At 34.6% G+C, this 26,341-nt stretch overlaps 1 protein-coding gene across 1 annotated transcript in view; it reads right to left on the minus strand.

Annotated features, from left to right (window-relative positions):
* Positions 1 to 26,341, minus strand: part of LOC311602670 (protein PPP4R3C1-like) — a 228,352-nt gene that overhangs the window by 105,875 nt on the left and 96,136 nt on the right. Inside the window, exon 4 of the mRNA XM_084791072.1 lies at positions 11,012 to 11,062. The gene's annotated coding sequence lies outside the window, so the exon portion shown is untranslated. The remainder of the gene's footprint in view (positions 1 to 11,011; positions 11,063 to 26,341) is intronic.

A 26,341-nucleotide genomic window follows, 5' to 3' on the forward strand; every position in this document is an offset into this window, starting at 1 on the left:
ATCTAGGAGGCATACTTAAAAAAAGAACTTGATAACATGGCATGCTAAAGTCAGCACAACTGATAATATTTACAAATTATAGCAAGTGCTACTTTTCTCCATGAGGCTTCTTGAGGAGGAATTAAAGAGATTAAGTCATAAAACAGATAATGTGCATCTTATTTTTATGTCATGAAAACAAAGGGATTATTATTACAATGCTGTATTATAGAGTCTATATTGCTACAGGATACAAGGAATAATAAAGTATGAAAAAATTTCAGGTAATGTTTTCATGAATTCATTCCTATGTGGTTTTACTCAATTTTGTATGAGATTCATTCTTCTTATTTTCCAGAACATTGTTCTAGTACTCTCAGTGGTTATCATTATTTTTTATACCTTTCAAACACAGTCTGAATCTCTTGAACAAGACCTATGGTTATTTAATAGGGAATTATTTCATCTCTTACTGGGTTTTATGACATTTTCACTTTAAACACTAAGCTACCCTTGCAGGGGCAATATGCCATTCATTTGCTGTATGTGAACTACATGTTTTTAAGTTATTGCAAGTTATCTTCTACACATATTCTCACAAATAATCATAAATTTTCTTGCTATACTGAATTTAAGTTTCTATTTTTAAAAACTCAATTTCTTTCACAACGCTATTTTTGGTAATTTTTCTATACTTCTTTCTTTCTTTAAGTGCTTTGTTTTTAAGTTTTTGTTGCTATCCTTAGTCATTTTGTCTTGGGTACCATTTAAACATTCAGCCAACTCTACCAAGATAATACATTATGAATATGAGCACAATTTGGATGCTCCAAACTCAAAGTTAGAAACCAAAGAGCTAAGTTACTTGTATCATTAATATAGTTAATAAAATATGCCATGATTATTGGATTCTATAAAAATAACAATGTTCATATGATTTACAAATAATGATTTAACTTAAAATTCTTCATTTTTTCCACTAATTAGATAGGCAAATGTATACTTTTCTTGTTTTAAATAAAAAAAATTCTAGTATATACTTTAAGCAGTTTTAATTTGATTTATTTAGATTTCAAATGTAATATTACAAGTTATCCTAGTTTCTAAGAAGAAAATTTATTTTATTATTTCTTGTTTACTTAGACACACAAATGAGGAGTTGAGAAAGGAATGTTACGGAAGTGCTTTATGTACTTCTTTATCATAATGATCACAGAAACATTGACATTATATTGTAATAAAATAAAATACAAGTAATTTCAAACACTATTCATAACAATACAGTTTGGTGAGCATTATTTAATATATTACTTCGGTTGAATATCTTCTGAATGCACAAAGTTGGGGAGAACTAAAGACAGTTTAAGCATACATGTATATTTATAAATAAATATTGGATTTTCTCCTAAATTTCAAAAGAAAGTCAGCATATAAGAAACTAGGAACAGAAAGATTAGAGACATGCAAGCAACTCTTTCCCTTGCTAGTGTTTTTGCTTCCCTATCTGATTCATTGTTATTATCCTGAACATCTTTTCTCTCTACGACTTTTTACAAATAAGACAGAAGAAGGCTCTTTCTCTTTTTAAGATTTATGAGTCCCTCAATCCCAGCCTTCACGGAGCTGCATGGCAATTTCACATTCCTAAGAGAGAGAATCTGATTAACTCAGCTCAGGCCTGTGTCCCACACCGCTCCAATCAATAGTGCACAGAATGACATTGTGTGTTGTTGCTATGGTTTCTGCCACCCACACGATTAGATACAGGGATGGGGCAATGGTTTATTGAGGAAATGGGTTCCCTTAAACTGAACTGACATCCCCAAAGTTATAACCATGCCTCTATTGTTATTGCTGTTAATAAGAAGGAACAATAATACTTAAGATTTGACATACATTGAGCTCCTGTCATGTGCAAGGAACTATGGTCAAAAGCATTCCATCCATTACTACTTATTTTCCTCACTAGGGCTTTACCTCTATTTTATAGATAAAGAAACCAAAAATTCCTAGAGGCTAAATACTTTTTCAAAGCTTCCAGAATATTATAAATGAATGTAACCAATACATGGCATGCATATATTTTTCAGTGGATGTAAAGAAAATAAACTGAAGCTAAAGCAGAAGATATAAAATGATACCTCAGACACATTTTACTTCCCAGGGCTTTGAACATTTTTGCTAGTGAGAAAAAACTGTCAGAGACTCCACTGGAGTCAACAGTGTCATTCTCCTGGCAGTTTTATATTACCCAGATCCCTGGTGGATAGGAAATATTCTGCTGATCCTGGTTACATGTCATCAAGCCATTAAAACATAAAGCAGCTGTTATGAAATAAACTACATGAATTCCTGTGTGCCTAGTGAAAATCCGGGGAAAGTAAAAGGCAGTTTGCCTTCAAATGTTTAATAGTCCATCAGTCGTGTTTCCATGTTAAGGCCACTGAATTCCTTGTCAAATGTCTCCTGGTTGGAATGTCAAAGCTTATAATAACAGCAAACCAAAGTGCTATTGCCCAATACAGTTTTTTTCTAGCCTACCACGTTAAAATAAAATAATTCAGGATTCTGAAAGCTAAGTTTTAATTATGTTGTCTGACAGCAGATTGTTCTATTTTGTCTTCATTTCAATTGTGCTTCTATCAACATAATACCTGATTGTCCTGTATTACAAACTCTTCATTATTTATTGTTAAAGACTCAATACTTGAGTTTATGCTCTGTCACAATAAATCATGCTCACTAACCTAATGTAGCATTAAGCTGAAATCAGGCTGGCAATATTGTTAAGCCATATCTATTAAACTGTTTGAGTAGATAGCACAGACCTGGAATGTCAGAAGTGTCTAAAATGTTGCTTCACATTGAAAAGTATTCATTGAATGCTTCTAGGATTCATAAGACTCTGGCAGTATTCTGGTATTGTAAATTGTGAGAAAAATCAGACAATATATATGTGTGCTCTTTATATATTTTTGTGGGGGTTTTTTGTTTTGTTTTAAATAGTCCTGTTAAGACAAGACTATCTAAACACCACCAAGCCAAATCATCCAGTTTTAAAACAGAGTACAGAGCTAAACAGAGAATTCTTAAGAGAGGAACATCAAATGGCTGAGAAACATCTAAAGAAATGGTCAACATCCTTAGTCATCAGGGAAATAAAAATCCAAACAACACTGAGATTCCATCTTACACTTACCAGAATAGCTAAGATCAAAAAGTAAAGTGACAGCACATGTGGAAAAAGGGAAACATTCCTCCATTGCCATCAGGAGTACAAACTTGTACAACCACTTTGGAAATCAATCTAGTGCTTTCTTGAAAAATTGGAAATAGTTCTACCTCAAGGCCCAACTATAACACTCTTGGACATATACCCAAAAGATGCTCTACCATACAGAAAGGACATTTACTCAACTATTTTCATAGCAGCTTTACTGTAATAGCCGGAATCTGGAAACAACCTAGATGTCCCTCAACCAAAGAATGGAGAAAGAAACTGTGGAACATTTACACAGTGGAAAACTACTCAGCTTTTAAAACCAAGGAAATCTTAAAATTTGCAGGCAAATAGATGGAACTAGAAATGATCATCCTGAGTGAGATAACTTAGACCCAGAAAGAGATGCGTGCTATATACTCACTTATTAGTGCATATTAGCCCACCATAGATGTCCTCTGAGAGACTCCACCCAGAGGGGGATTGAAACAGATGCTGGGACTATCTGCTGGACACCATAAAGATCTCTGAGAGTGGTATGTAAGAAGGGGGGATTGAAGAACCCAGAGGGTTCAGCATCCCCACAAAGAGACCATCAAGGCTGGTGGGTCTGGACCAAGAGGGGCCTGTACAAACTATTGCACCAACCAAGGACAATGTATGCAGCAAACATAGACCTCCTGTTCAGATCTAGTCAATGGACAGCTCATTCTCCGTGGTTTTGGGGGAAGTGAGGACTGACTTTGACATGAGCTCTGATGCCCCCGATTTGCTTACTTCTCCTTGGTGAGGAGGCCAGGTGGGCATATTGAGGAAGGAGAAACCAGCTATCAGGATGAGACCTGATAGGTTGTGATCATATGGTGGGGGAGGAGGAATCCTTCTGAAAGGGGTCTAGGGGAGCAGAATAGGACAGAATAGGGAAGGAGAGTGGGAAGAGGAAAATACAAGAGAGAGCATAACAATCTGGATGTAATCCGAATAAATTATAATACTTTTTAAAAAGATTACAGTCATGTGCATTACACGTGGCTTAAAAAATTCAAAACTACTCATAGAAGCCTACATAAATTTGCTTAAATATGGACTTGAAATTATATTAGTTCACTGCCTTTTGTGTAAATTTTGAGATACAGCAAGCATTTAAATGTGCTTACTCTCCACTTTAGAAAACATGTACAATGAACATATAGATGTGCACAATTTTCACTATATATAATGATTATAGTAAAGGAAAATGGATGCTCAGAATATTTGACAAGAAAACATTTTAGGGCACTATAATTAGTTTACTGGTAATGACTGTTGTTTATAGAATTCAAATAATTTAATATTATTTTGTAGTTTGAGTTTGGCATGTTTTTGAAGTATTTAACACCAAAGTGCAAAAAGCCAAATTAAAGAGGCTGGGGATGGTCTATTTTAATTGGCTGAAAGAGTCCATCAAAGACATTAACATATTGGAAAGGGGTACTGGAAAGTAGTAATACCCTTAACGACCTCAGGCTCAAAAGATGGCAATCTCCATTGCATTTCATGTAAATTAACATCAATCTGGTTCCCTGATGAAATTTTAAGGAATCAAGCAGCACCATGGATTGCAATTAGACTTAGTATCATTTCAAGAACAGATGGATAGTCCCTCAAATACATGGTCTGTTGCCACTGACTTGGAAAACGTGTTGTTTTTGTATTTAATGGGGTGGAGGGAGAGAAGATCAGTACCACTTTTAATTCATATGAGAGAGACCAATGACTTCATTAACAGTTTTCCCTTGATTCTGTATGAATGGCACTATTCTATTCTCATTATAATAATGTTTGAAGGTCTCTGAACAACCACAGCCTAGCATACTGACCTAGGAAATTCATGCTATCTTGATCAAGCAGGATGATTACAACCAAGACATTGCTGAGGCGTGTCTATTGTAATATAAATCTGAATATATAAATATTCATAGAAAGTCATATCTAAATATTTTAAATAATTTTTATATTTATTTATCCACCCCATCCCGTGTGTGTGTGTGTGTGTGTGTGTGTGTGTGTGTGTGTGTGTGTGCGCGCATGTGGATGCAAATGCAATACAGCTCAACTGTGGAAGTCAGAGGACAAATTTTATGAGCTGATTTTCTATTCTATTATATGGGTTGTGAGGATCAAATTCAGGTCATTGGCCTTGGCAGCAAGCACCTTTAGCAACAGAGCCATGCCACTGGCCCTCTAAATGATGGATTAAAAATTTATTATATGTATTATGTATTCTCTGTGTGTATGTTTTCATGTGTGGATGATCATAAGTACCCAAGGCATGTGTGGACCTCAGAGGATAACTTCGGAGAGTTGGTTCTCTCCTTCCAACAGGTGGGTCAATAGAACTAAAGTCATAATATTTGGCAGCAGTGCCTTAACCAGACAAGACATCTAAATTATTTTTCTGTACCTTGTGACAGAACATAGTCCCTAAAATCAAATAGGAGTAATTAAATGATGCTCCATAATTAAGAGCATGGCCCTAGTGTGCATAATAAGTGATGCATAAAGGTACTCAGTGCAACTGACCTGAAATCTATAGTATAAACAGCTCATCTTCTGGAATCTTATAGTTTACTTGAATCTATGTGATAAGAGCTCTCTATCACTAGTGGGAAGAGGTATGTAAATGAGAAGAAAGACATGGTCTTCTACAAAAGAAGTTGAAATGTTGATAGTCTAAAATCAGAAAACAGATGCTGGGAATGAAATGGCAAATAGATATCCAGTACATTGATTCTGGAATCACTGCCTTAGGAAGATTTCTCAGCTTTGATTATGTTATAGATAAAAGTCAAAATGTCATTATTTAACATACATTCTTAAAAAGTTCAAACACATTTGAACTAGTCTATAAAATTTTATAAAGATTTGGGGTTCAACTCAATAAAATTATAAATATTATTTTATTTTATTTTATGTGCAATTTTGAATGCCTGCATGTGTGTATGTGTACCACATGGATGTACTTGGAGACTATGGAGTCCAGAACAAGGAAATACTAATAAAAACAGAACTTTTATTTATTACCACTTTAAAGGATTTTCTCATTGTTTCTGCACAAAATCACTGATGCACATACCAGAAGAGAATATTAAAACACTAAGTTCCTAACCACTTAATTCTTTAATATTCATAAAGATCTATATCATTAAAATGTCTTAAAATTTATGAACTTCAAAAATAAGCAATAAATTAAAAGGCACTAGGAGAATTTCATTTTTCATATCCCACTTGTCCAGTAATATTATTTCTATATTTTATTTAACAGATATTAAACATTTATGAAAATTGTCTTAAATTACTTGTTATAATACTTTATAATAATGAAATTGTCAATATTCTTTTTACACAGGAGTAAATAGTTTAATACTTGCTTTATACAATATTTTTTCAAATTATATGATATATAGGAAAATTTCAATTTTTTGGCTGATTATACTATTGTTATTTCTGGTATTACTGTATTTTTTGAGGATTTTATTTTGCTCTTGTCACATGCTGCCATTTAGTTTTTACGTAGGCCTTTACGACAAAGAATATACTATTTAACCAAGAATATGTCTTTGGGTATCCAAAGTATGAATTGTTATCCATTTGTTAGTAGATCTAAAATTCTCATCAATTACTTCAAATTTAGAAATATATCATCTGTACAAGAATTTCAGTAATTAATTCTGAATTCAAAAATGTGCATAGCATAATACTTTGGCTATTGTTGCACAGTTATGCGTCATTAAGGGTAGGAAAGAGAATGTTGATTTAAAGGATGGTATTGAGTTTTATTCATAATATACAAAAAGAATGTGGACATGATTACAACGACTAAATACAAATCTGAAACAATGTCATTAGTGATTTCTGATCACAGCCTCCAACTCTTGCTATCACCGATTTTATGTTGATTCTCTCTTTAAAAAGGACATACTGCTAGTAGCTGTGGCATCCTGGTCTTCTTGTTCCATCAGACAGATGATCTCTACTCATACATTTAGAGAAAACTGTATTTGGTCTGGCAGTAATAACTCATCCTGCTATTGCCCAAGAAGTAGAGGAAGAAAATGTCAGGGCAGAATTACTTCTGAAAAAAGGAATAGTAGTAGTAGTAGTAGTAGTAGTAGTAGTAGTAGTAGTAGTAGTAGTAATAATAATAATAATAATAATAATAATAATAATAATAATAATAATAATAATAATAATAATAAATGTCATAGATGGAAAAAATAAAATTCTGAACAGGTAAGAAGGAAAAACAAAATATGTCTGACAGTACAATTATGAGTGCAGCATTTTTATGAATAAACCATGAAATTATCCTCAAGCTACCCTAAATAAATATCAAGAGAACCATGGAATTAAACTCAGTTTTCATTTTAATAGCACAAAAAATGTGGCTTATATATTCTGAGCAAAATCATCAAAATTACAGACCACTATTAAAATTCTCCATTTCTAACAAGGACACTTCAAAATCAGGGAAGTCCTCTTTTACTTTGTTTTCACTTAACCAATATGAAAATAAATGTGCATATTTAGAGGTTTATGTACTCTATTGTGGCTTGTACAGATCCATGACCAATTTTCACTGTGGGATGTGTGGAATTCAGGGACATGTGTATGCTCCACCATTTCCATTTTTGTAATGTTTTTCTAAATAATTTTTTGCAGTTACAATATATGGTGTTTTGCCTCACATGGTTTGAATATTATCTTTTGTGAAGTCTTAAACACTATGAAGTGAATCACATGATTTAAAGTTTCATTCAGCAATAAATGGTGTTCCTTTATTTGCTTTTTCAGGATATAATATATTTTGGAAAATGAATATGTGCCAAAAATGAATATTCCATTTTCAAAACCTTTTTTATCAACAATGTTCATTTTATTGGTTTCTACTTTTTGTAAACCATTAGTAAAATTTTCATTTCCCCAAAATATTCAGTTGTCTGCCACTTAGTGAATCATTTGCATATTTTAAGTGATAATTTATTAGATATTTTTCATTCTTAGAATTTTTAAGGGACACTGTCTTTTAAATTTTTAACAATAAGGGAATAACCCAGTTTAATGGAACAGGAGAGTTTCATAATTATGTTTGGAGATGCCTAAAAGTACAATTCTATTTCCACAATGTAAAATATAAATAGTATTTCAATATGAAACAATTGTAGTACACAATTCCTGACGTTTATAAGCCTAACATCATAACATTATTTACTATGCCATATTCTTTAAAAAACATCACAGCTCATGCTTGGATGCTATTCCACATTAGGTGATGGTACTTATAAAGTAGGAAGAAAAATATTCTTAGAGAAAAGCCAATACACTGTGCAGAATAAATTTTTAGGATAAAATTATAAACAAATAGTAAATTACATATATAACCCTAGAGTAGAGGACTTTATATTATTTAAAGTGAGCACACTAATCAGTATCATTGTGGAATTTTTATATATACTTTGTTATTGATTTTCCACTTTACTATCTTTCTGATCTACACACTGATGGCCGTTGGTTCTCCACTCTCCTCCCTGTTTCCCTTCTCCCCTTACCAAATGACAGTCACTTTCCTCCATCCAGCACCTCCTATCAGATTTTATATCACATTATAGAGACGTTCATTTCCTATTTATTATATTGGAATCCTAATCATGATTTTTAATGCAAAAGAAAGTAAACAGAAATAATAAAAATAACATGACATGATGAAATACACTGGGTGGGAGAAACAGAATCAAAATACAGTTTCTTTTTCTTCTTTTTTTCAGAACACAATTTCTTTCAGTAAGAAAAGAGCTTTCTTCAAGGCTGCCAAATACAAATAGCCAAAATACTACAAAAGTAACATTTATATAATTTTTGATTGTTTCATGATTCTTCTTGCTTTAGGTAGTTTATTGTATATATATGTAATATAAATGTACATGTAAAAAATAAAAATATTTAGTAATAAGAAAAATAAAAGAAAAAAGAGATAAGTAAATGCAGCTTGAACTCAGGTTACTTGTAGGATTATGAGCAGGTAATTTGTTGTGCACAAAATACAAGGTATCCTAACTAGCAAAATGAAAATAATAATGGAACATTCTTAGATAGTTTAGATACCTTAGATTTGTTATGATTCAACGTAACCACAAGTCCAGGTATACATATCCCTATAGTCAGGATCTTGGTGCACAGATGGATCCTTTGTGCTAATTAGAAAAGACATTGCCTATTCCCAGCATACACAGTTCTTCCTCAAGAAGCAAATGACATTTAGAAGAGGATGGAATTGATTTCAATCCCCACTTGCTTTCTTGGCTTGTTGTCTATGTGAAATGAGCAATTGGAACACATATTCAGTACCTAAGCCTTCTAGTTATTATGAGTTCTGTTAATACTAATGAAAAACTGAGAATCAAATTAATAGTGATTACTTTCTCAGCTTTATTAATCACTAACTAAAAGAAACAAACTTTTAGGGAGATATTTAGTTTTGTTAGTAATAAAGACTAATCAAAATTATAACTTTTGTATTTAGTGTTGATATAACAACAATTGTCTATTTAAACTTGCTGTGTTTGGATGGAATACTTTAGATAGATAGATAGATAGATAGATAGATAGATAGAGAGAGAGATAGAGAGATAGAGAGATAGAGAGATAGAGAGATAATATACAAGACAAAATTATTCATTTACAAAACTAGATCTCTATGATGAATAAATTTCACCTAAAATATTTGGCAATAAGCCAAGGTTATAATGACATAGTATTGTTTTCTTTGTTCCACGTTGTTTTAGAGATGTTACCATAACATCATACTTTTAAATCTTCAAATAAAAACTAGTGTTGCTTTGTAGCATTTCCCTCAATTACCTTTCCCAAAGGAATATTTCCCTATCTTTGCACATCCACCCTAAAAATGTAGGTAATCAGAAGATCAGAATATAGATAAATGTGCAGACAGAAATATAAAATATCACACACTTTACTTTCCTAATTGTGGGAGCTGGAAATATTTCATAGGCTACTTTTCCTTGTCTGGTGATTTAGTGCCAAGACTGCTTGACTAGTCAGAGACAGATGATCATAGGCAGGTTGAAACCTCATGTGTACAAGTTAACCCAGGAGTCAGAATAAAAGTATAAAGAAAAATCAAAGGACCCTATAGTCATAACAGGCTTAAAGCTGTTTGAACCAATGGGAATACCAAACATCAACATGTGTAATTACAACTTAAAAATAATGTATTAGTACCCACCCAAAATCACAAAGCCTGATTGTGTCCGCTAGAACCCAAAATTCAGAAACATTGTGAGAATGGTGAAAACCTACTGTGTAAATTGGAGGATGAGTGGACGGAAAGACAGTGGTGAAGATGGAAATGTGTCAATAAAAGACAAATGACTATTACTATTTAGAAAAACATATCTTTACGTGTTAAATGATCAGTATTTAATGAAAAATTAATGGGAAATAATGAGGAATGATTAATTTAAAATTTTAAACATTAAAATAACATAAATTGGTTCTTAAGTGAATAAGAATAAGGGAAATTTTTCTTATAGTATGAAAAATGTATATTTATACTATTCTAAAATATATACAATTTCTTGGAAGTCACATTGCCAGAATTTGAGAGGTTAACAACATTCTCAGTTGGCATGATTGTGGGGAATAAGTACTTCCATCCATTGCTAGTGGGAATGTCAGGTATTTCATTATATATTGTATAATTTGTCAAAATCTAATGAATGTACTTAAGTCTTTTTCCATTTATTCATCAGTTACCTTTTGAGATATTTAGCCAGCGGTTGCACTCCAAAACTACCAGAGAAGGACCTGGAAATGAAAACAAGGGAAAAGGACAAAATTTTATTAACAAATTTTTATTGAAAAAATGTTGATAACAGTATAATTATTTACATAGAATAATAAGGAAACAATATTACATATTTAACCACCTGATGTCTTCATGACATGGCTAATTTTACTTGATAAATAAAACAGAGTTCTGGGACAGGAAGGCAAAAATACAAACGATATATAATTGTATATATAACTTTTAGAGAAAGGTGGACAAAGTAACCCAGAATCTCCTGGGACTGATGATAGAATGTGGATGAAAACTTTGAAGGAAGATCTGAGGAGTGGTGGCAACTACAATTTCTGTTTATATAATCTGTACACTTATGATTTTTGGAACATTCTGAAATTTTTGATGAAGTATTTATTGAAGTATGAAAATGCACTAAAATGAAGCAAAATAAACAATTCAAATATGCCAGGATGTGGAAAACAATTTCTAAAGTAGATCCAACATAGAAACAACTCAACCTAAATGTGTTTAAATTAATTAAATAACCACAGATGGCCAGAAACAGAAACAAAATAACAAACAAAACAATTGAACCAAAGTCACCTTTTTATTTTATATGTATTCCTCTCTCTCTCTCTCTCTCTCTCTCTCTCTCTCTCTCTCTCTCTCTCTCTCTCTCTCTCTCTCTTTGTGTGTGTGTGTCCACATGCATGCATGTACAGGTGTTAGCAGACCATGATACTCCTGTTGAGTCAGATTACAACTTGTAGGAGGCAATTTCTCTTTTCACTATGTGGGTCATGAGGCTTGAACTCAGAATTGCCAAGCTTAGTAGCAGGTGCTTTTGTTCACAGAGGCACCTTCTGGCATCCAGGTAATTTGTTTTTATTCTTTGACTGTTTCATAGATGTGTATAATTAGTTTTAATCATTTTCATTCACATTACCCTCTCCCATTCCTCCTTTTCCTGCTGAAACCTTTTTTCTCTACCTTGATTGAAAAAAAAATGTCTCATGTAGCCTAGGCTGCTCTCAAATTTACCATGTATTGGAGAATGTCCTTGAAATTCTGATACCCCTGCCTCAGGCCTTTGGGTTCTAGGATTTGGGCTATGTGCTACTATGATGTTTATACAATGTTTGTGAACAAAGACTAACCAAAAACCTTAAAACTGAGCTACATCCTCAATTCCAAATAACTCTTGAACACAGTTGTCTAACTATTAGCTCTAAGTCTAAAGAAGAAACAACTACAAGTATAAAATGGGAGAGTAATATTAGAGTTAACTATACTGCATTGAAACAGGAAAATGTTAATATTTGTTTTAAAACATAAATATGGACAAATTTATGTAGATGTAGGTATATGCATAAGAACTACAGGTAAATTGAAATGGGTGTAAATTTGAATATAAAAAGGTAATCATAGATACACGTATAGATATTAATAAATTAAAGTAGCTGGAATAATACTTATGTAAAACTACCACACTTCTTGCTCAAGTTCCAGTTTTTAAAGTACCATCATCTAATAAACAGAATTTGGGCTTCTAAGAGAAATGACATACTAAACTGTCAATGACTGAATATTTAAAGCAAGGTAGGAAGAATTTTTAATGTTGGAAAATATGAGAGGAACTCTAGCAGAGACTCCTAGTAGCAGGGACCATAGAGACTGAATAAGACACCCTCTAACTAGACAGTTCTCCTAGTAGAGGGAGGGGAACACCAACCCACAAACAAAAACTTTGACCCAGGAACTGAAAACTTCACCCTAGCTATAAGATATGCATGGATAAAGATAGAGAAGATAGAGAAGAGATTGAAGGAATTTCCAACCAATGCCTGGCCCAACCCAAGGCCTACCCCAGGAGAAAGAGTCAACCCCTGATTCTATTAATGGTATTCCACTATGCTTGCAGACAGGAGACTAGCAGAGTTGTCCTCTGAGAAGCTCCACACAGCAGCAGTGTGAAGAGAGTCACAGACGAACATTGGCCATAGGAAGTGTAGTGGAAAAGTAGGAGAAGGAGAAAAGGACCTGGAGGTGATAGAAACTCTGAAAGAAGACCAACAGAGGCAATTAACCAGGGCCTAGGGGTCTGTGGTGTTTGAAGCACCAATCAAGGACCATCTGGACCTAGGCTCCCTACAAAGATGTAGCCTATGGGCTACTCAGCCTTCATGTGGGTCCACTAGTATGGGCAACAGGAGCTATCTCTGACATGGACTATGTTGCTTGATTTTCTATCACTGCCCCCTGATAGGACTGCCTTGCTGGGCCACAGGGGAAGAGGACATGCTTAGTCCTGATGTAACTTGGTGAACTGGATTGGATGGGAAGGGGGTTCCTCTTTTCTGAGGAATATGGGAGGGAGGATATGGGAGATGGAGAAAGGCTGGGACTGGGAAATGAGGAAGGATGACTATAACCAGAGTGTAAAGTGAATAAATTAATTAAAAATATAAAAAGAAAAGAAAATATGTAGCCCATAATGAGTGGCAAAGATATGTCTAAGTCATGCAAAAAGGAATGTAAAGTGCCTTTCTCTTATTAAAACTTGGATAACTGAAGCCCTGTCTCAACATACCCCCCCAAAAAAATTAAAGCAAAACCTTGGACAATTTGAGCAGACAAATTAGTAATAAAAATGGTTGGATATGAGCCATTGAAGGGAATAAAGATCATTGAGTCCTTAATTACATAAATTGTAATAAATCAAACCAACACTAATACATATGCAATAAAAACTTAGAGTTGCAATGCATGTTATCATAACATTACTATTGAATGGAAGAACTTGAATCTTCTTTTTTTTATATAAATTGTTTCTTTCAAGTAATATGAAAAACATGTACAAATAAGCTATACCATTTGAGATTGTGTGCTTCTGAGATAAAAACCATGAAGAATGACGAAGAGAACACCATGGAATATAGGCAATCTGTTTGGCAAAACTGGAGTAACTATGACAGAGTCTGATGGAGGTACAATTGTTTTTGGCTTTCTTTGATTCATTTTCTGGACAGTTTATGATACTTTGATTAAAAATCTTTCCAGTACTGAAGATAGAACCCAGGACCTCGAACATGTTAGGCAAAGGCTCCATCACTAAGTCAACACTAGTCTCTAAGAATGAAAGATTTTTGCTGCTTTCCCCTGCTTTGTACACTTATCTCAACTCATGATAAAAAGTTAAATGAAATGAAAAATACTTGGTCAGACATCACTCTATAATTACTGGAATTTCCCTAGTACTAGGAGACATGTTTATCTAGAAAAAGAAAATTATAGATATACTTGTTGATGACAAAAGATAGGTCTCACTGACAAGTTGCTGAAATATGAGCTGTGAACTAGAATTCTTTAGTCTAGTCTATATTCCACACCACTTCATTCTGGGCTTCTATAAAGGGGTACTCAATGAAAACAGAGAAGCAAAAGTGACTGGACTCTTTCTCATTGCCCTTTAGAGACAGAAAGACACGAGAATGACAAAATGAATATTCTAGTGATGTTTGTTATGCATTAAATTGAGTTTTTAATAGAAAAATATATCTCTGGCACAATCTCTGAGAAAATAGCAATGCAGATTAAAACACATATGTACTTGAAAGGATTATGTTTCCTTTTGCACCAATCTTGTATGAGGGCTGCCAATTACATGATATAATAGCTAAAGGTCCAACAAGAAAGTTGCTTCTTAAAATGGAAGAAACAAACATTGGCATTCTTTGGATTATTTGTTGAGAATCCTCTGCTAGATCATGTTTTCTATGCACAGTCACTTTAGCTATCTCATTCAACATTTATGATGAAGCAGTGGAACTGATATTCTTTTCTAAGCTTTGGAGATGAGGCTATTGAAACTCAAAAATATAAACCATTTCTAGCTGCACACCAAGGAAAAAATATATATTTAGACATAGTCCTGGCTCTAAAGCCATTTGCCTCTATGCCTGTGAGTTCTCCTTAAATACCAAGCTATCAGTGATTATCAGTCACAGTGTTTTCAGAAAAACAGGACATAGGTCAGTTCAATGGAGAGAGAGAGGGTTTTTTTGTTATAACAAGCAGGCCAGAAACTGTTAGAAGAGCTCACAAAGTAACAAGGTAAAATAAAAAGATAACTGTGAGGTTATCAAGTCCGAATTGTTACTACCATTACTGGAGCTAAAGAGAAAAATAGAAGATGCCATTGTAGAATAGTGCTGATCTCATTCCTAGGAACTGAAAACTTCAAAGAGAAGCTGTTTGACAGAGCACCTGAGAGGGGATGGAAGGGATCTGGAACTACAAAGGCATGTTCCTTCTGCTGGGACACTACCTGGATTTCCTACTTTCTGGGCACTGAATCCACTTTCTCGATAGTGAGAAAGGTTACTGTTGAGTAGTGCTGTGAGAATACTCACTCCAGGCTCTTGCTATCAGTTCCCTGATGACTAGATTGAAATGATGGAAAATCAACAGGGACCTAGTAATTGCGGTTTAAAGATGACATTACCTGCTACTCTGAAAAGCAGCAAGAAAGGAAAGGTAGAACTCAGAGCAAAGAGATAAATGATCAAATGACAAAGAAAACTTAAAAGCACACCTCTATATGTCTAAATTAGTAGCAGTGCACTAAAATTGAATAAAAAACAAGCCCAAGTTTGAGAAACAAAGAATTGCTTAATATACAAGACAGGCAGAGAGTAGAGGAGTCTAGAGATGTGTCTAAAAATAAAGCTACATCTTAGCATTGCCTGTTAATGCTCATAAGGGACACTGATTTGAATGATAATTCCAATTGTTAGTTTTTCTAATGTCTGAATAGAGCTTTCAGAAATCAATTCCTTTGTTATATAAAGTAGCAGCAGCTTATAATTAGAGGGGGAAACACACATTTTAAACAAAAGAATTGATTTCTAATTCTAGATAGTGAAAAAAATAGCACCAAGAAACACAAGACCAAAAAGAGGGTGAAGAAAGACAAATTCAAAGGAAATATGAAAAATACAGTGTTAATATTTCATTAGAGGAAATGAGTAATATGAAATCTGTGTCCTCTTTCCCATGATATTTCTGTAACTATAAGAAGATTATAAAATCTAGAAAGAAGGATATCAGAGATGTCTGGCAAATTTCTAAAATATTATGTTCCTTTAACATTCCCTAGTGAGGGCTATTAAATAGAAATTTCTGTCATAAGGACATAATTCTCTTTTCAAATCTTTTATTGAGATAGGATTGACACACAAAATAGATGCATATAAAGCAATCAGAGTGGCTCAATCTGTAAAAGTTCTCGCTGTATATGTCTCCAGATCTGAGTTCTATCCCCAGGATCCATAGTGAAAGGAAATAGCTGACTTTAAAGATCACCATGACACACCAAGTATAACTAAGTTTTCCAAAAGTACACATACAAAAAGTGTACAGTGTACTTATTTTATACACATGTAAATACATATACAAGAGAGCATCACCATACTCAAAATGTATTCAACACTCTCAACGTGTCTTCTATCTCTATTTTGTGATTGCCTCCCTTCCCCCTTTTTTTGCTTCTGGTTTGCATTTTTAATCATAAAATGATTAACAGTTTCTAACAAATTTTTGAAGTGCAGAAGTACAGAATATTGTTCAGTATAAGCATTAAATTATACAGATGACCTTCATAGCTTATAATAATTGAAATTTCATATCTATTGAATGACCAATGTCTATTCCTTATAATCAGGGCAATCAATTCAAGTACACTCTTTCTGTGAGTGTACACAGAAAGCTTCTATGAGTAGACCATCTCCATGTGAGTAGTTTATTTCACTTAGCTTGGCACCCTTCAGATTCACAAAAATGTCAAAATTCCTGTTATTTAAATCTGAGAACATTGTACTATATACAGAGACCACAACTTGTGCATTCACCTGTCAAATTACATTAGTAGTTGTCTCCTGTTTACTATTGTGAATAATGCCATACCATCACTGAGGTGGAAGTATCCCTTTGGGATACTCATTTCATTTCTTTCAGTTATGTATACAGAAAAAGACTATTAGGCCATTTGGTAGTTCTAAATCTTAAGTTTTCAATAGCTTAAGTAATGCCAATGCCTGTGTACATTCTACGCACATTTTTTCTCTCCAGCCTCTCATTATTATTTTTTTCTTGTCATTTTACTAGTAATCCATGAGCAGATATTTTGTCAAAAACTTTCTTCCATTCTGTATATTGCCTTTTATTCCTGCTGACTACTTCTGTGTGGAAACTTTTTAGATTGTCTATGTATTTGTTGCTTATGCTTCTGGGGTAATATTCAAAGATTTTTCATCAAAACAAATACTAAGAAACTCTATTTGGATTTTTCTTTTTGGAGTTTACATATTTATACCTTAAATTTAAATCTTTCGTTAGTGTTTACTGTTTGCTGTGAATGATGTGAGGTAAGTAGGGGTTCAAAATGTCCTTGTTTCTGCCAAAGACAGAATTCTGCCCCAAAATGGGCAAGCTTGGATACAGGCAGAGTCTACAGCCAAACTCTGCCAAGACAGGGTAAGCAAGTCCTCAATGTTTCCCGTCTCACAAAAAAAATGTTTATGGGATATATTGGGCCGGAAGGCTAAAGATGATGATCCAATGTTATAGAGACTTTGGGTGACTTTTCAGGTAGCAAACTGTCTCTGTCATCTTCTCATTTGGAAAGCTACTAACCTGCCCTCCCTGAAAACTCAGATAATCAAGTTTATTCCTTCTCAAGTCTCTGATGGGGTTGAAGACCAGAAAGTTTAGTCTTAGAATTAACCTTATCTATTTAGGGGTTAAGATGTTTTTAGGTCTAAATAGATGTTTTAATTTGACAGAGATGAGATATGATGGATATTGAATCTCATTCAGAGTTTTGGAGTCACCAAGATAGGAAAGATGTTTTCTTCAAATCTGCAAAATACAATTAGCCAAAACACCATGTATGTAACATTCATATAATCCTGACTGTTTTGTGGTTCTTCTTGATGTATGTATTTTTATTTACATGTAGTAACATAAATGTGTATGACAAAAAATAAAATAAAATAAAATATTTTGAAAAATATCATTCTGAGGGGGGTAACCCAGAAAGTCTCATGTGGTATGTACTCACTTATAAGTGGATATTAGCCTTAAAGTACATGATAACCATGCTACAATCCACAGACCCAAAGAAGCTAAGTAACAAGAAGGGCCCAAGGGAGATGCTTGACTCTCACTAAGAAGAGGAAATAAAAAATATATCTAAAGTAGATGGAGGAGGTAACTGGATGGGAGAGGAACTAGGGAGGGCAGCAAAGATGTCAGAAGGGAAAGACTTGGAGAGATAACAGAAATCAGTTTGCAGGGGGCGATATCACTGGGACAGAGGAGGCTCCTGGGAGTCAATCTGGATGACTTTAGCTAAGATTCCTAGCAGTGGGGCATATAAAGCCTGAACTGGCCAACTCCTATATACAGGTAGGACTTTTAGTTGAGGGAGGAGGACACCAACCAATACATAAAACCCATGGCTCAAAAATTTTCATGCCTGCAAGAAATGTAGGTATAAAGATGGAACAGAGATTGAGGGAATAGCCAATAGCAGTAAATTTTATTTCTTTTTTTAAAGATTTATTTATTTCTGCCTTTTGATATTCTTCTGTTGAGAATTCCCTGTTTAGTTCTATAGAACCTTTCACCCAAACCAAAAGGAATATACCTTCTTCTCTGCACCCCATGGAACCCTCTCCAACTTGATCACATCGTAGGTCACAAAGCAAGCTTCAACAGATACAAGAGGATTGAAATAATACCCTGTATCCTATCAGATCACAATGGTCTTAGGCTGCAATTCAACAACAACAGAAATTTTTAAAAAAGCCTACACATACATGGAAACTAAACAACTCTCTGCAAAATGACACCTGGGTCAGGGAAGAAATAAAGAAAGAAATTAAAGACTTCCTGAAATTCAATGAAAATGAAGAAACAACATACCCAAATTTGTGGGATACATTGAAAGCAGTGCTAAGAGGAAAATTCATAGCACTAAGTGAGTGCCTTTAAAAAGAAATTGGAAACATGGCACACAAGCAACTTAACGACACAGCTGGAAGCCCTAGAAAAAAAAGAAGCAGAAACCCCCAAGAGGAGTAGACATCTGGAAATAATCAAACTCAGGGCTAAAATTAATAAATTAGAAACTAAGAAAACAGTCCAAAGAATCAACAAAACCAAGGGCTGAGCCCATTTCTCAATTGGGTTATTTGGTTCGATGGTGTTTAGTTTCCTGAGTTCTTTATATATTTTGGATATTAGATGTAGGGTTGGTGAAGATCTTTTCCCAGTCTGCAGGCTGTTGCTTCGTTCTGTTGACAGTGTCTCTGCCTTACAGAAGCTTCTCAGCCTGGTCCTCCATATTTGACCACGTCCCCTGGATGGGGAGGCCTGGTGGCACTCAGAGGAAGGATAGCAGATTACCAAGAAGAGACTTGATACCCTATGAGCACATACAGGGGGAGGAAATCCCTCTCAGTCACAGTCATAGGGGAGGGGCCTAAGGGGAAAATGGGAGGGAGGGAGGAATGGGAGGATACAAGGGATGGGATAACAATTGAGATGTAATATGAATAAATTAATAAAATAAAGTTAAAAAGATTTATTTATTTATTATTTATACGATAGCTGCCTGCAAGTGTGCATGCATTCCACAAAAGGGCGCCAGATCTCATTATAGATGTTGTAAGCCACCATGTGGTTGCTGGAAATTGAACTCAGGACCATTTGGAAGAACAGACAGTGGTCTTAACTTCTGAGTCATTTCTCCAGCCCCAAGCTTTCTTAACTTCTGAGCCATCTCCTCAGCCCTACAAATTTCTCCTGTGGTCTATAATGGATGGAAACAGCAATTCTGACATTATCATCATGCTCTGATCATTGTTAAGACAGGTTTCTTTTTAAATTCCCATTTAATTTTGTCTTTGGTTTGACTCATTAATTATTTGGAAAAACGTTGTTTAACTTCAACACACATGCTAATTTTCAAAATTATTCCTTTATTTGATAATTACACTCTGTTATTATTAGAAACTGTACTGTCTTTCTATCCTCTTCCCTGTCTATCTTCTTAGTTTCTGGGTTTCAATATTAATTCAGTATTTCTGAGGATTATTTTGATTTGTATTTTGCCTCATATATAATTTGGCCAGGAAAACAATTTATATTGTTTCTGTTGTTGAATAGGCTTCTGTGTACATGTCTGCTGAGTCCATCTGTTTGTCCATGTGGTTCTGCTACTCGTTTGATGTTTCCTTATTGATTTTCTGTCCAAATCAGATATCCACTTTTGAAGTCCTTTCGATTACTCTGTTGCAGTTCATCGTTCTCTTTAGCCCTATTCATACTTGCTTTATATATTTAGATCCCTGATTTTAGATACACTTAGTTCTACATTTTACAATTGCTAGATATAAATGATGACTAATTTTTTATTATTATACAATGACTTCATTAAGTTATTCCTTAGGATTCTTTTGATTAATTCATCCAGCTATTCCACGTCTTTTGACTAAAAATGTTACTGTATTTATACTCAAAGTACTCATTTAAAATTAGGGATACTGTTAATAGTTTACTTGTAATTCTAAAGGTTTTATTCCTCTTTATTTGGCTTTAGGCTCTTTTAATTGGGAAAAATGGTAATGGTGCATTTTGACCATTATTTATTTTTAGTAGATCTTTGTTATTGTGACAAAATCATAGCAGGGTATTATTTAAACTTATAATTACATAAATTCATTTGTGTTTTTAGGTCTTACATTTTTACTTCATCTGCCTTAACATGTTAGACTTCAGATTTCTGGTGCCATGGTTTGGATGATTTTTTTATAGTTTGGAAGGCTTAACAAACTACTAAAAGGATTATTAAGTTTTAATTTTAAACATTCTTACAATGATATTTGTTATTGGCACATCACTTTTAACATATTAGAATTTTCAAGATATGGCTGTGTTTTTGCTCTCAATAGCTAATGAGCTGCTTTGTCTTTAATTCTTCAGTGTTTCTGGTAAAACAAGGTTAGTTGAAATGACTTCCCCTAGCTTTGGTTTGACAGAGTCTTTATCTCACCTGTATTTTTAAAGGACAATTTTATTGGTGCAGTATTCTTGGTTGGAACTTTTTCTCTTTTAGTACTTTAAAAATCTCATATAATGCTTTCCTGGCCTATAACATCGATCTTTTTTTTTTTGTAAACTGATTGCTAATTCATGTGTTTCTACTTACCAATGACCATTCTTTGTTTTTTTTTTTACTTTTTTTCTCCTTTATTAATTTATTCTTGTTACATCTCAATGATTATCCCATCCCTTGTATCCTCCCATTCTTCCCTCCCTCCCATTTTCCCCTTATTCCCCTCCCCTATGACTGTTCCTGAGGGGGATTTCCTCCCCCTGTATATGCTCATAGGGTATCAAGTCTCTTCTTGGTAACCTGCTGTCCTTCCTCTGAGTGCCACCAGGCCTCCCCCTCCAGGGGACATGGTCAAAGGTGAGGCACCAGAGTATGTGAAAAAGTAATATCCCACTCTCCACTCTACTGTGGAGAATGTTCTGTCCATTAGCTAGATCTGGGTAGGGGTTTAAGGTTTACCGCCTGTATTGTCCTTGGCTGGTGCCTTAGTTTGAGTGGGACCCCTGGGCCCAAATCTGCCTATCATAATGTTCTACTTGTAGGTTTCTAGGACCCTCTGGATCCTTCTACTTTGCCATTCTCCCATGCTTCTCTCATCTAGAGTCCCAATAGAATGTCCTTCTATCTCTAATTTTAAGAGTTATAACATTTCATTAAAATGCATGTCATGTTTAATTTTCCAAGAAATTATTAAGAATAAATGAGTGCATATTCAAAACAATTCTGTATTAGACTAGTTGAAGCTGCATTCTTGGAGTACTGGTGCGGGTCAGTGTAGCTCAGAATACTCCCAAACTTTTCCCAGTGCATCTATTTACTAAGCCTTTTTATCACAATCTGTGTTCTTTCCAAGATTCTTATATTGATTTCAGAGTCCCAAGGCACACATAGTATCCTCTGAACACTTGACCACAACTGACAGATGTGGGAAGAGAACTTGCTGTTTTTCGAGCCTCTGCTTGAGTGTACATTTCTCCACTTCATCCCTTCTTCCTTTAAAGAATTATTTTGCTGACAAATTTTAATTTTGAGCCAATAATAAACCTTGGAATTTTCTTTTCTGGCAATTGCTTCCAAGCTAGTTATTTCTGATTGTGTAGTCATGGAAATTATGTTTTAGCCTTAAGATTATTCTATACTTATCAATTTTAAATTTAGAATTTTCCTGTCTAGATTGAAGGTCAATTTCCACTCTTATCTTATACAGAAGATGTTCAATGACCTTGATCAAGTTGGCATTTCTATTAAAATAAAGTCTATTATTTTCCACTTCTCTGTACCTATATGAATATAAACAGTTGATGACATGGTTATGCTTAGTTAACTTTTATATTCCTTACAGAATTTAGTAATGTGTGCTCCATTCTTAGCTAGTATTAACATATACTTGTTCCTCATTTTTGCTGAATTGCATTGCACATATAGCCTCTAACCAGTCAACCCAACTCTGGTTACTTCATAATTGTCCTGGACCAATGACAGAGTAGACAGTTTTCTTGTGAGAAGTCTTGAATATAACCAGTTCTGTATAACAATACTCACACCACTCCTTCCTCAAATGCCCTTCAGAACTTCTGCCTGTTCAGGTTCAATTTCAATATATCTTCTCTGCCATGTTATCTCTGGTGCCTAAGAGTAGCTCTGTAACCTTGTAGTCAAGGGCTCAGACTTTGAATTCAGAAATATTGAGTTGGCTGCTTTAGTATCTTACTAGATGTGTAAATGCAGTAATGTAATTTAACATCTAGGCAGATCCAGTTCTTTGTAATGAAAACAATGGCATCTACTTCATGTGACTCTAATGAGAATGATATAGTAATATCTAGAAAGAGCATACAATAAGCACTCAGTACATTCTAGTTCTTTTAAGTTACATAACAGACATTCTGACATTGATAATTCTTGGATGGTAACTGAAACTTCTTTAACAGACCTCAGTGCATAATTTTATTATTGCAGTTTAACATTGACTATATGTAGTGATGTGTGCATGTGTTTGTGTGTTGGTGTGTGTATAGGCCAATGGTCCCTATGTTTGTACAGCAAGCATTTTACCAACTGATTCTGCTATATTGGCTGGTTGACCAGTAAGCCACAGAGATCCTCACGTTTCTACATATCCAGAACTAAGGTTGCAGGCATGTTCCATGTGCCCGAATTTTTACTTTTTAAATATATACTGAGGATTGAACTCAAGTATTTATGTTTGTACAGCAAATATTTTATTAACTGAGTCATTTTCTCAGCCCTAAACATTCACTTTTCTTTTTCTTTGTTAAACCATAAGCTAGGGATAAGTAACTGTAGTCAGCTATCTATTGGACTTGATGCAGTGCTTAATATTAAATAAAGTACAATAAATATGACCAGGATGACTAAATAAACTGAACTATCCTTTTATGAAATGAATAAGCATTTCTAACAATTACTTGCTAAAATATCTTCTCAAAGAAGTTTGTTGTAAATATTGTTTTTATTTCCTCAGATGGGGGAATGAGATGAGAGCCATAGCTAAGCCTTATGAGTATACTGCTTGGACTGAGCCCAGAACTTTTTTTTCACTGTTCTATCTATCCCTATTCCTAGGACTAGAAGCTTCTAGCCTCTGTCCAATATAATTTGCAAACCTGAACATTGAAAGCTTAAATTTCCACTCTTTGTCTGCTAACCTTGGCCTAGAAGGTTAGCTTCAGCTTCTGAGACTTACTGATGAATAAGCTCACCTTTTCTAGTTATTTATGAACACTGACTGGCTGATTTAACTTAGCTATTCTGTCTCAAACTCCTTTCTAAGCTGATTGATTCAATTGGCTTCTCATTGAATTGCTCTGCTTCAAAAATCTAACTCTGACTGCACAAACTGAACAGAACTGCATGAACTCAACTCACCTCAACCGAATTCACCAAACTGAACTCTCTTTTCCTGTGCTGCTCTTAAGTAGCCTCCCTTTCCATTCTGTTCTTGTTACAGTTGGGTGTATACTATCTCTGACTCATTCTCTCAAATCTTTCTCTGATTAATCATTTTGTCTGCTCCTCAATTAGACATCATTGTTAGAGATTAAAGATGTGTGCTAAAGGCTTGTCTATATTCCAGCCAGGGGAATTAAAGGTGTGTACTAAGGGCATGTTTGTATTCCAGCCAGATCTCACAGACCTAGTTCTTTGGAAGTGATCCCTTGCCAGAGTAGCCATGCTGCTGAATTAAAATTACTCTATAGTTTTTCATAAAATTTAATGTATTTACCCAGCTATGTTGGTAATTAACATGCATCAGGAGTAGTAACACTGCTGCCTGTTGTACTCAAAATAACATATTTTCCCAAACCAATCCTATAGCCTTATCCCAGCTCACCTGCATACACTAGGGCTTGCCTTCCTGACTCAGACCCAGAGACCCTATAGTTCTTTCTCACCATCCCCTTCAGCCATCCCCTTTAGCCCATCTGTATACCTTCCAAGCCTCTGAACCACTCTCTACCAGGTAACTCAACAGCTGCTACATCCTGACAGGGCTCACACGGGCCACCTGTTCCCTTCTTTGCCTCCTTCATTCTGGACTCTTCATAATACTGTTAGACCTTCTGCTGCCTGTATGCTTCATTCCCTCCTCCTAGCCCACCTAATTCTGCTTTAGATTCACTGTCATCTTTGGCCAGAACTAAATCTGCCCTTGTGGCCCTTAAAGAAACCATTCCCCAAGTCCTACTTAAGAAAATCCCAGAATCAGTCCACTTCCCCAGATGGCCAACCTATTATCCACCACAATTTACTGCACTAATCTGGAACTGCATGGAATCTGAGCCTAGAGTAACAACCAAAGTTTTAGATCTGGAACTGCTCAGAGTATGAACCCTAACATCCAGAATGACTTCAATACCAAAACTAAGTATCATTCTTCTAATGCACATTCTTCTAATCATATTGGGGCAACAACAATCAGGAATGGAATACCTGTAACACAACAAAGGCAGGACCAGATATATAACTACACCATGAAGCACTGCAAACCTCATAACCCCAGATGCCTAAATCCCAGCCCAAAACCACAATCATGGATAGCCAAAACAAAGTGCCTCTTCCAGAAGTCAGCATCTCTATTGTAACATTTATGGATATGTTCAAGGACCTTAAAGATGATAGGAACATATGCACCAGTGAAGGCAATAAAAACACAATCAGCTGAATGAAATAAGAAAAAAATCTTCAAAATATGAAAGTAGAATTTAACAAAAAATTAGAACGAAAGAAATGTCAGACTTAAATAAAACTTGAAATGAAAAAATTCAGGGAGTACAACGTCAACAACAAACTTCACCAACAGATTAAAAGAATGAAGAAATGTTTGGAGTGTAGAAAAATGATTTAGAAGAGGAAATCTCAGGCACAGAAGCCAAGGTAGAAGAAATGGAAGGCTCAGTGAAAGAAAATGTTAAATCTAAAATTTTTAAAAAGGTCCAATCACAAAACACTCAGGAAAGATGGGCTATTAAGACAAGTAAGTAGAGAGCAAAAGTCAGAGGCACACTATACACACACACACACACACACACACACACACACACACACACACACACACACATTCTTTCCTTAGTTTTTCAAGACAGGGTTTTTCTGTGTAGACTTTGTTGTCCTAGACTCATTTTGTAGATTAGGTTAGCCTCCATCTCACGGCAATCCACCTACTTCTGCCTCCCAAGTGCTGGGATTAAAGGTGTGTGCTACCATGCCTGGAAGAAAATATTTTTATAGAAGAAAATTTCCTATCCAAAGAAAAAATGACTATTAATGTATAATAGGTATACAGAACACCAAATAGACAGTGCTGATTCTCATGCTCTGACCACCAGGAGTAAAAAACAAACAAACAAAACCCTTCTTATTTTAGTATCTTTATTAAAATTCTGCATAAACTATTAATAGTCTGAGACTGATTGTAGGTTCTAACAGTAGAGTGGCTCTGTCTTCTGAACAGTTAAAAATGGCCAATAAAGTTTCTGCCATGTCCCAACTATCTGTTTCATCTAATGCTTATTTCCTGATACAGCATTATTACATTCACCTCCATCCCTCTATGTCTTTATCTACCTTTCTTTTTTTTTTCTTTCACATTTCTTTTTAT

Source organism: Acomys minous, assembly GCF_964271855.1.
Source record: "Acomys minous genome assembly, chromosome: 7".
In the NCBI taxonomy this organism is placed as follows: Eukaryota; Metazoa; Chordata; class Mammalia; order Rodentia; family Muridae; genus Acomys; species Acomys minous.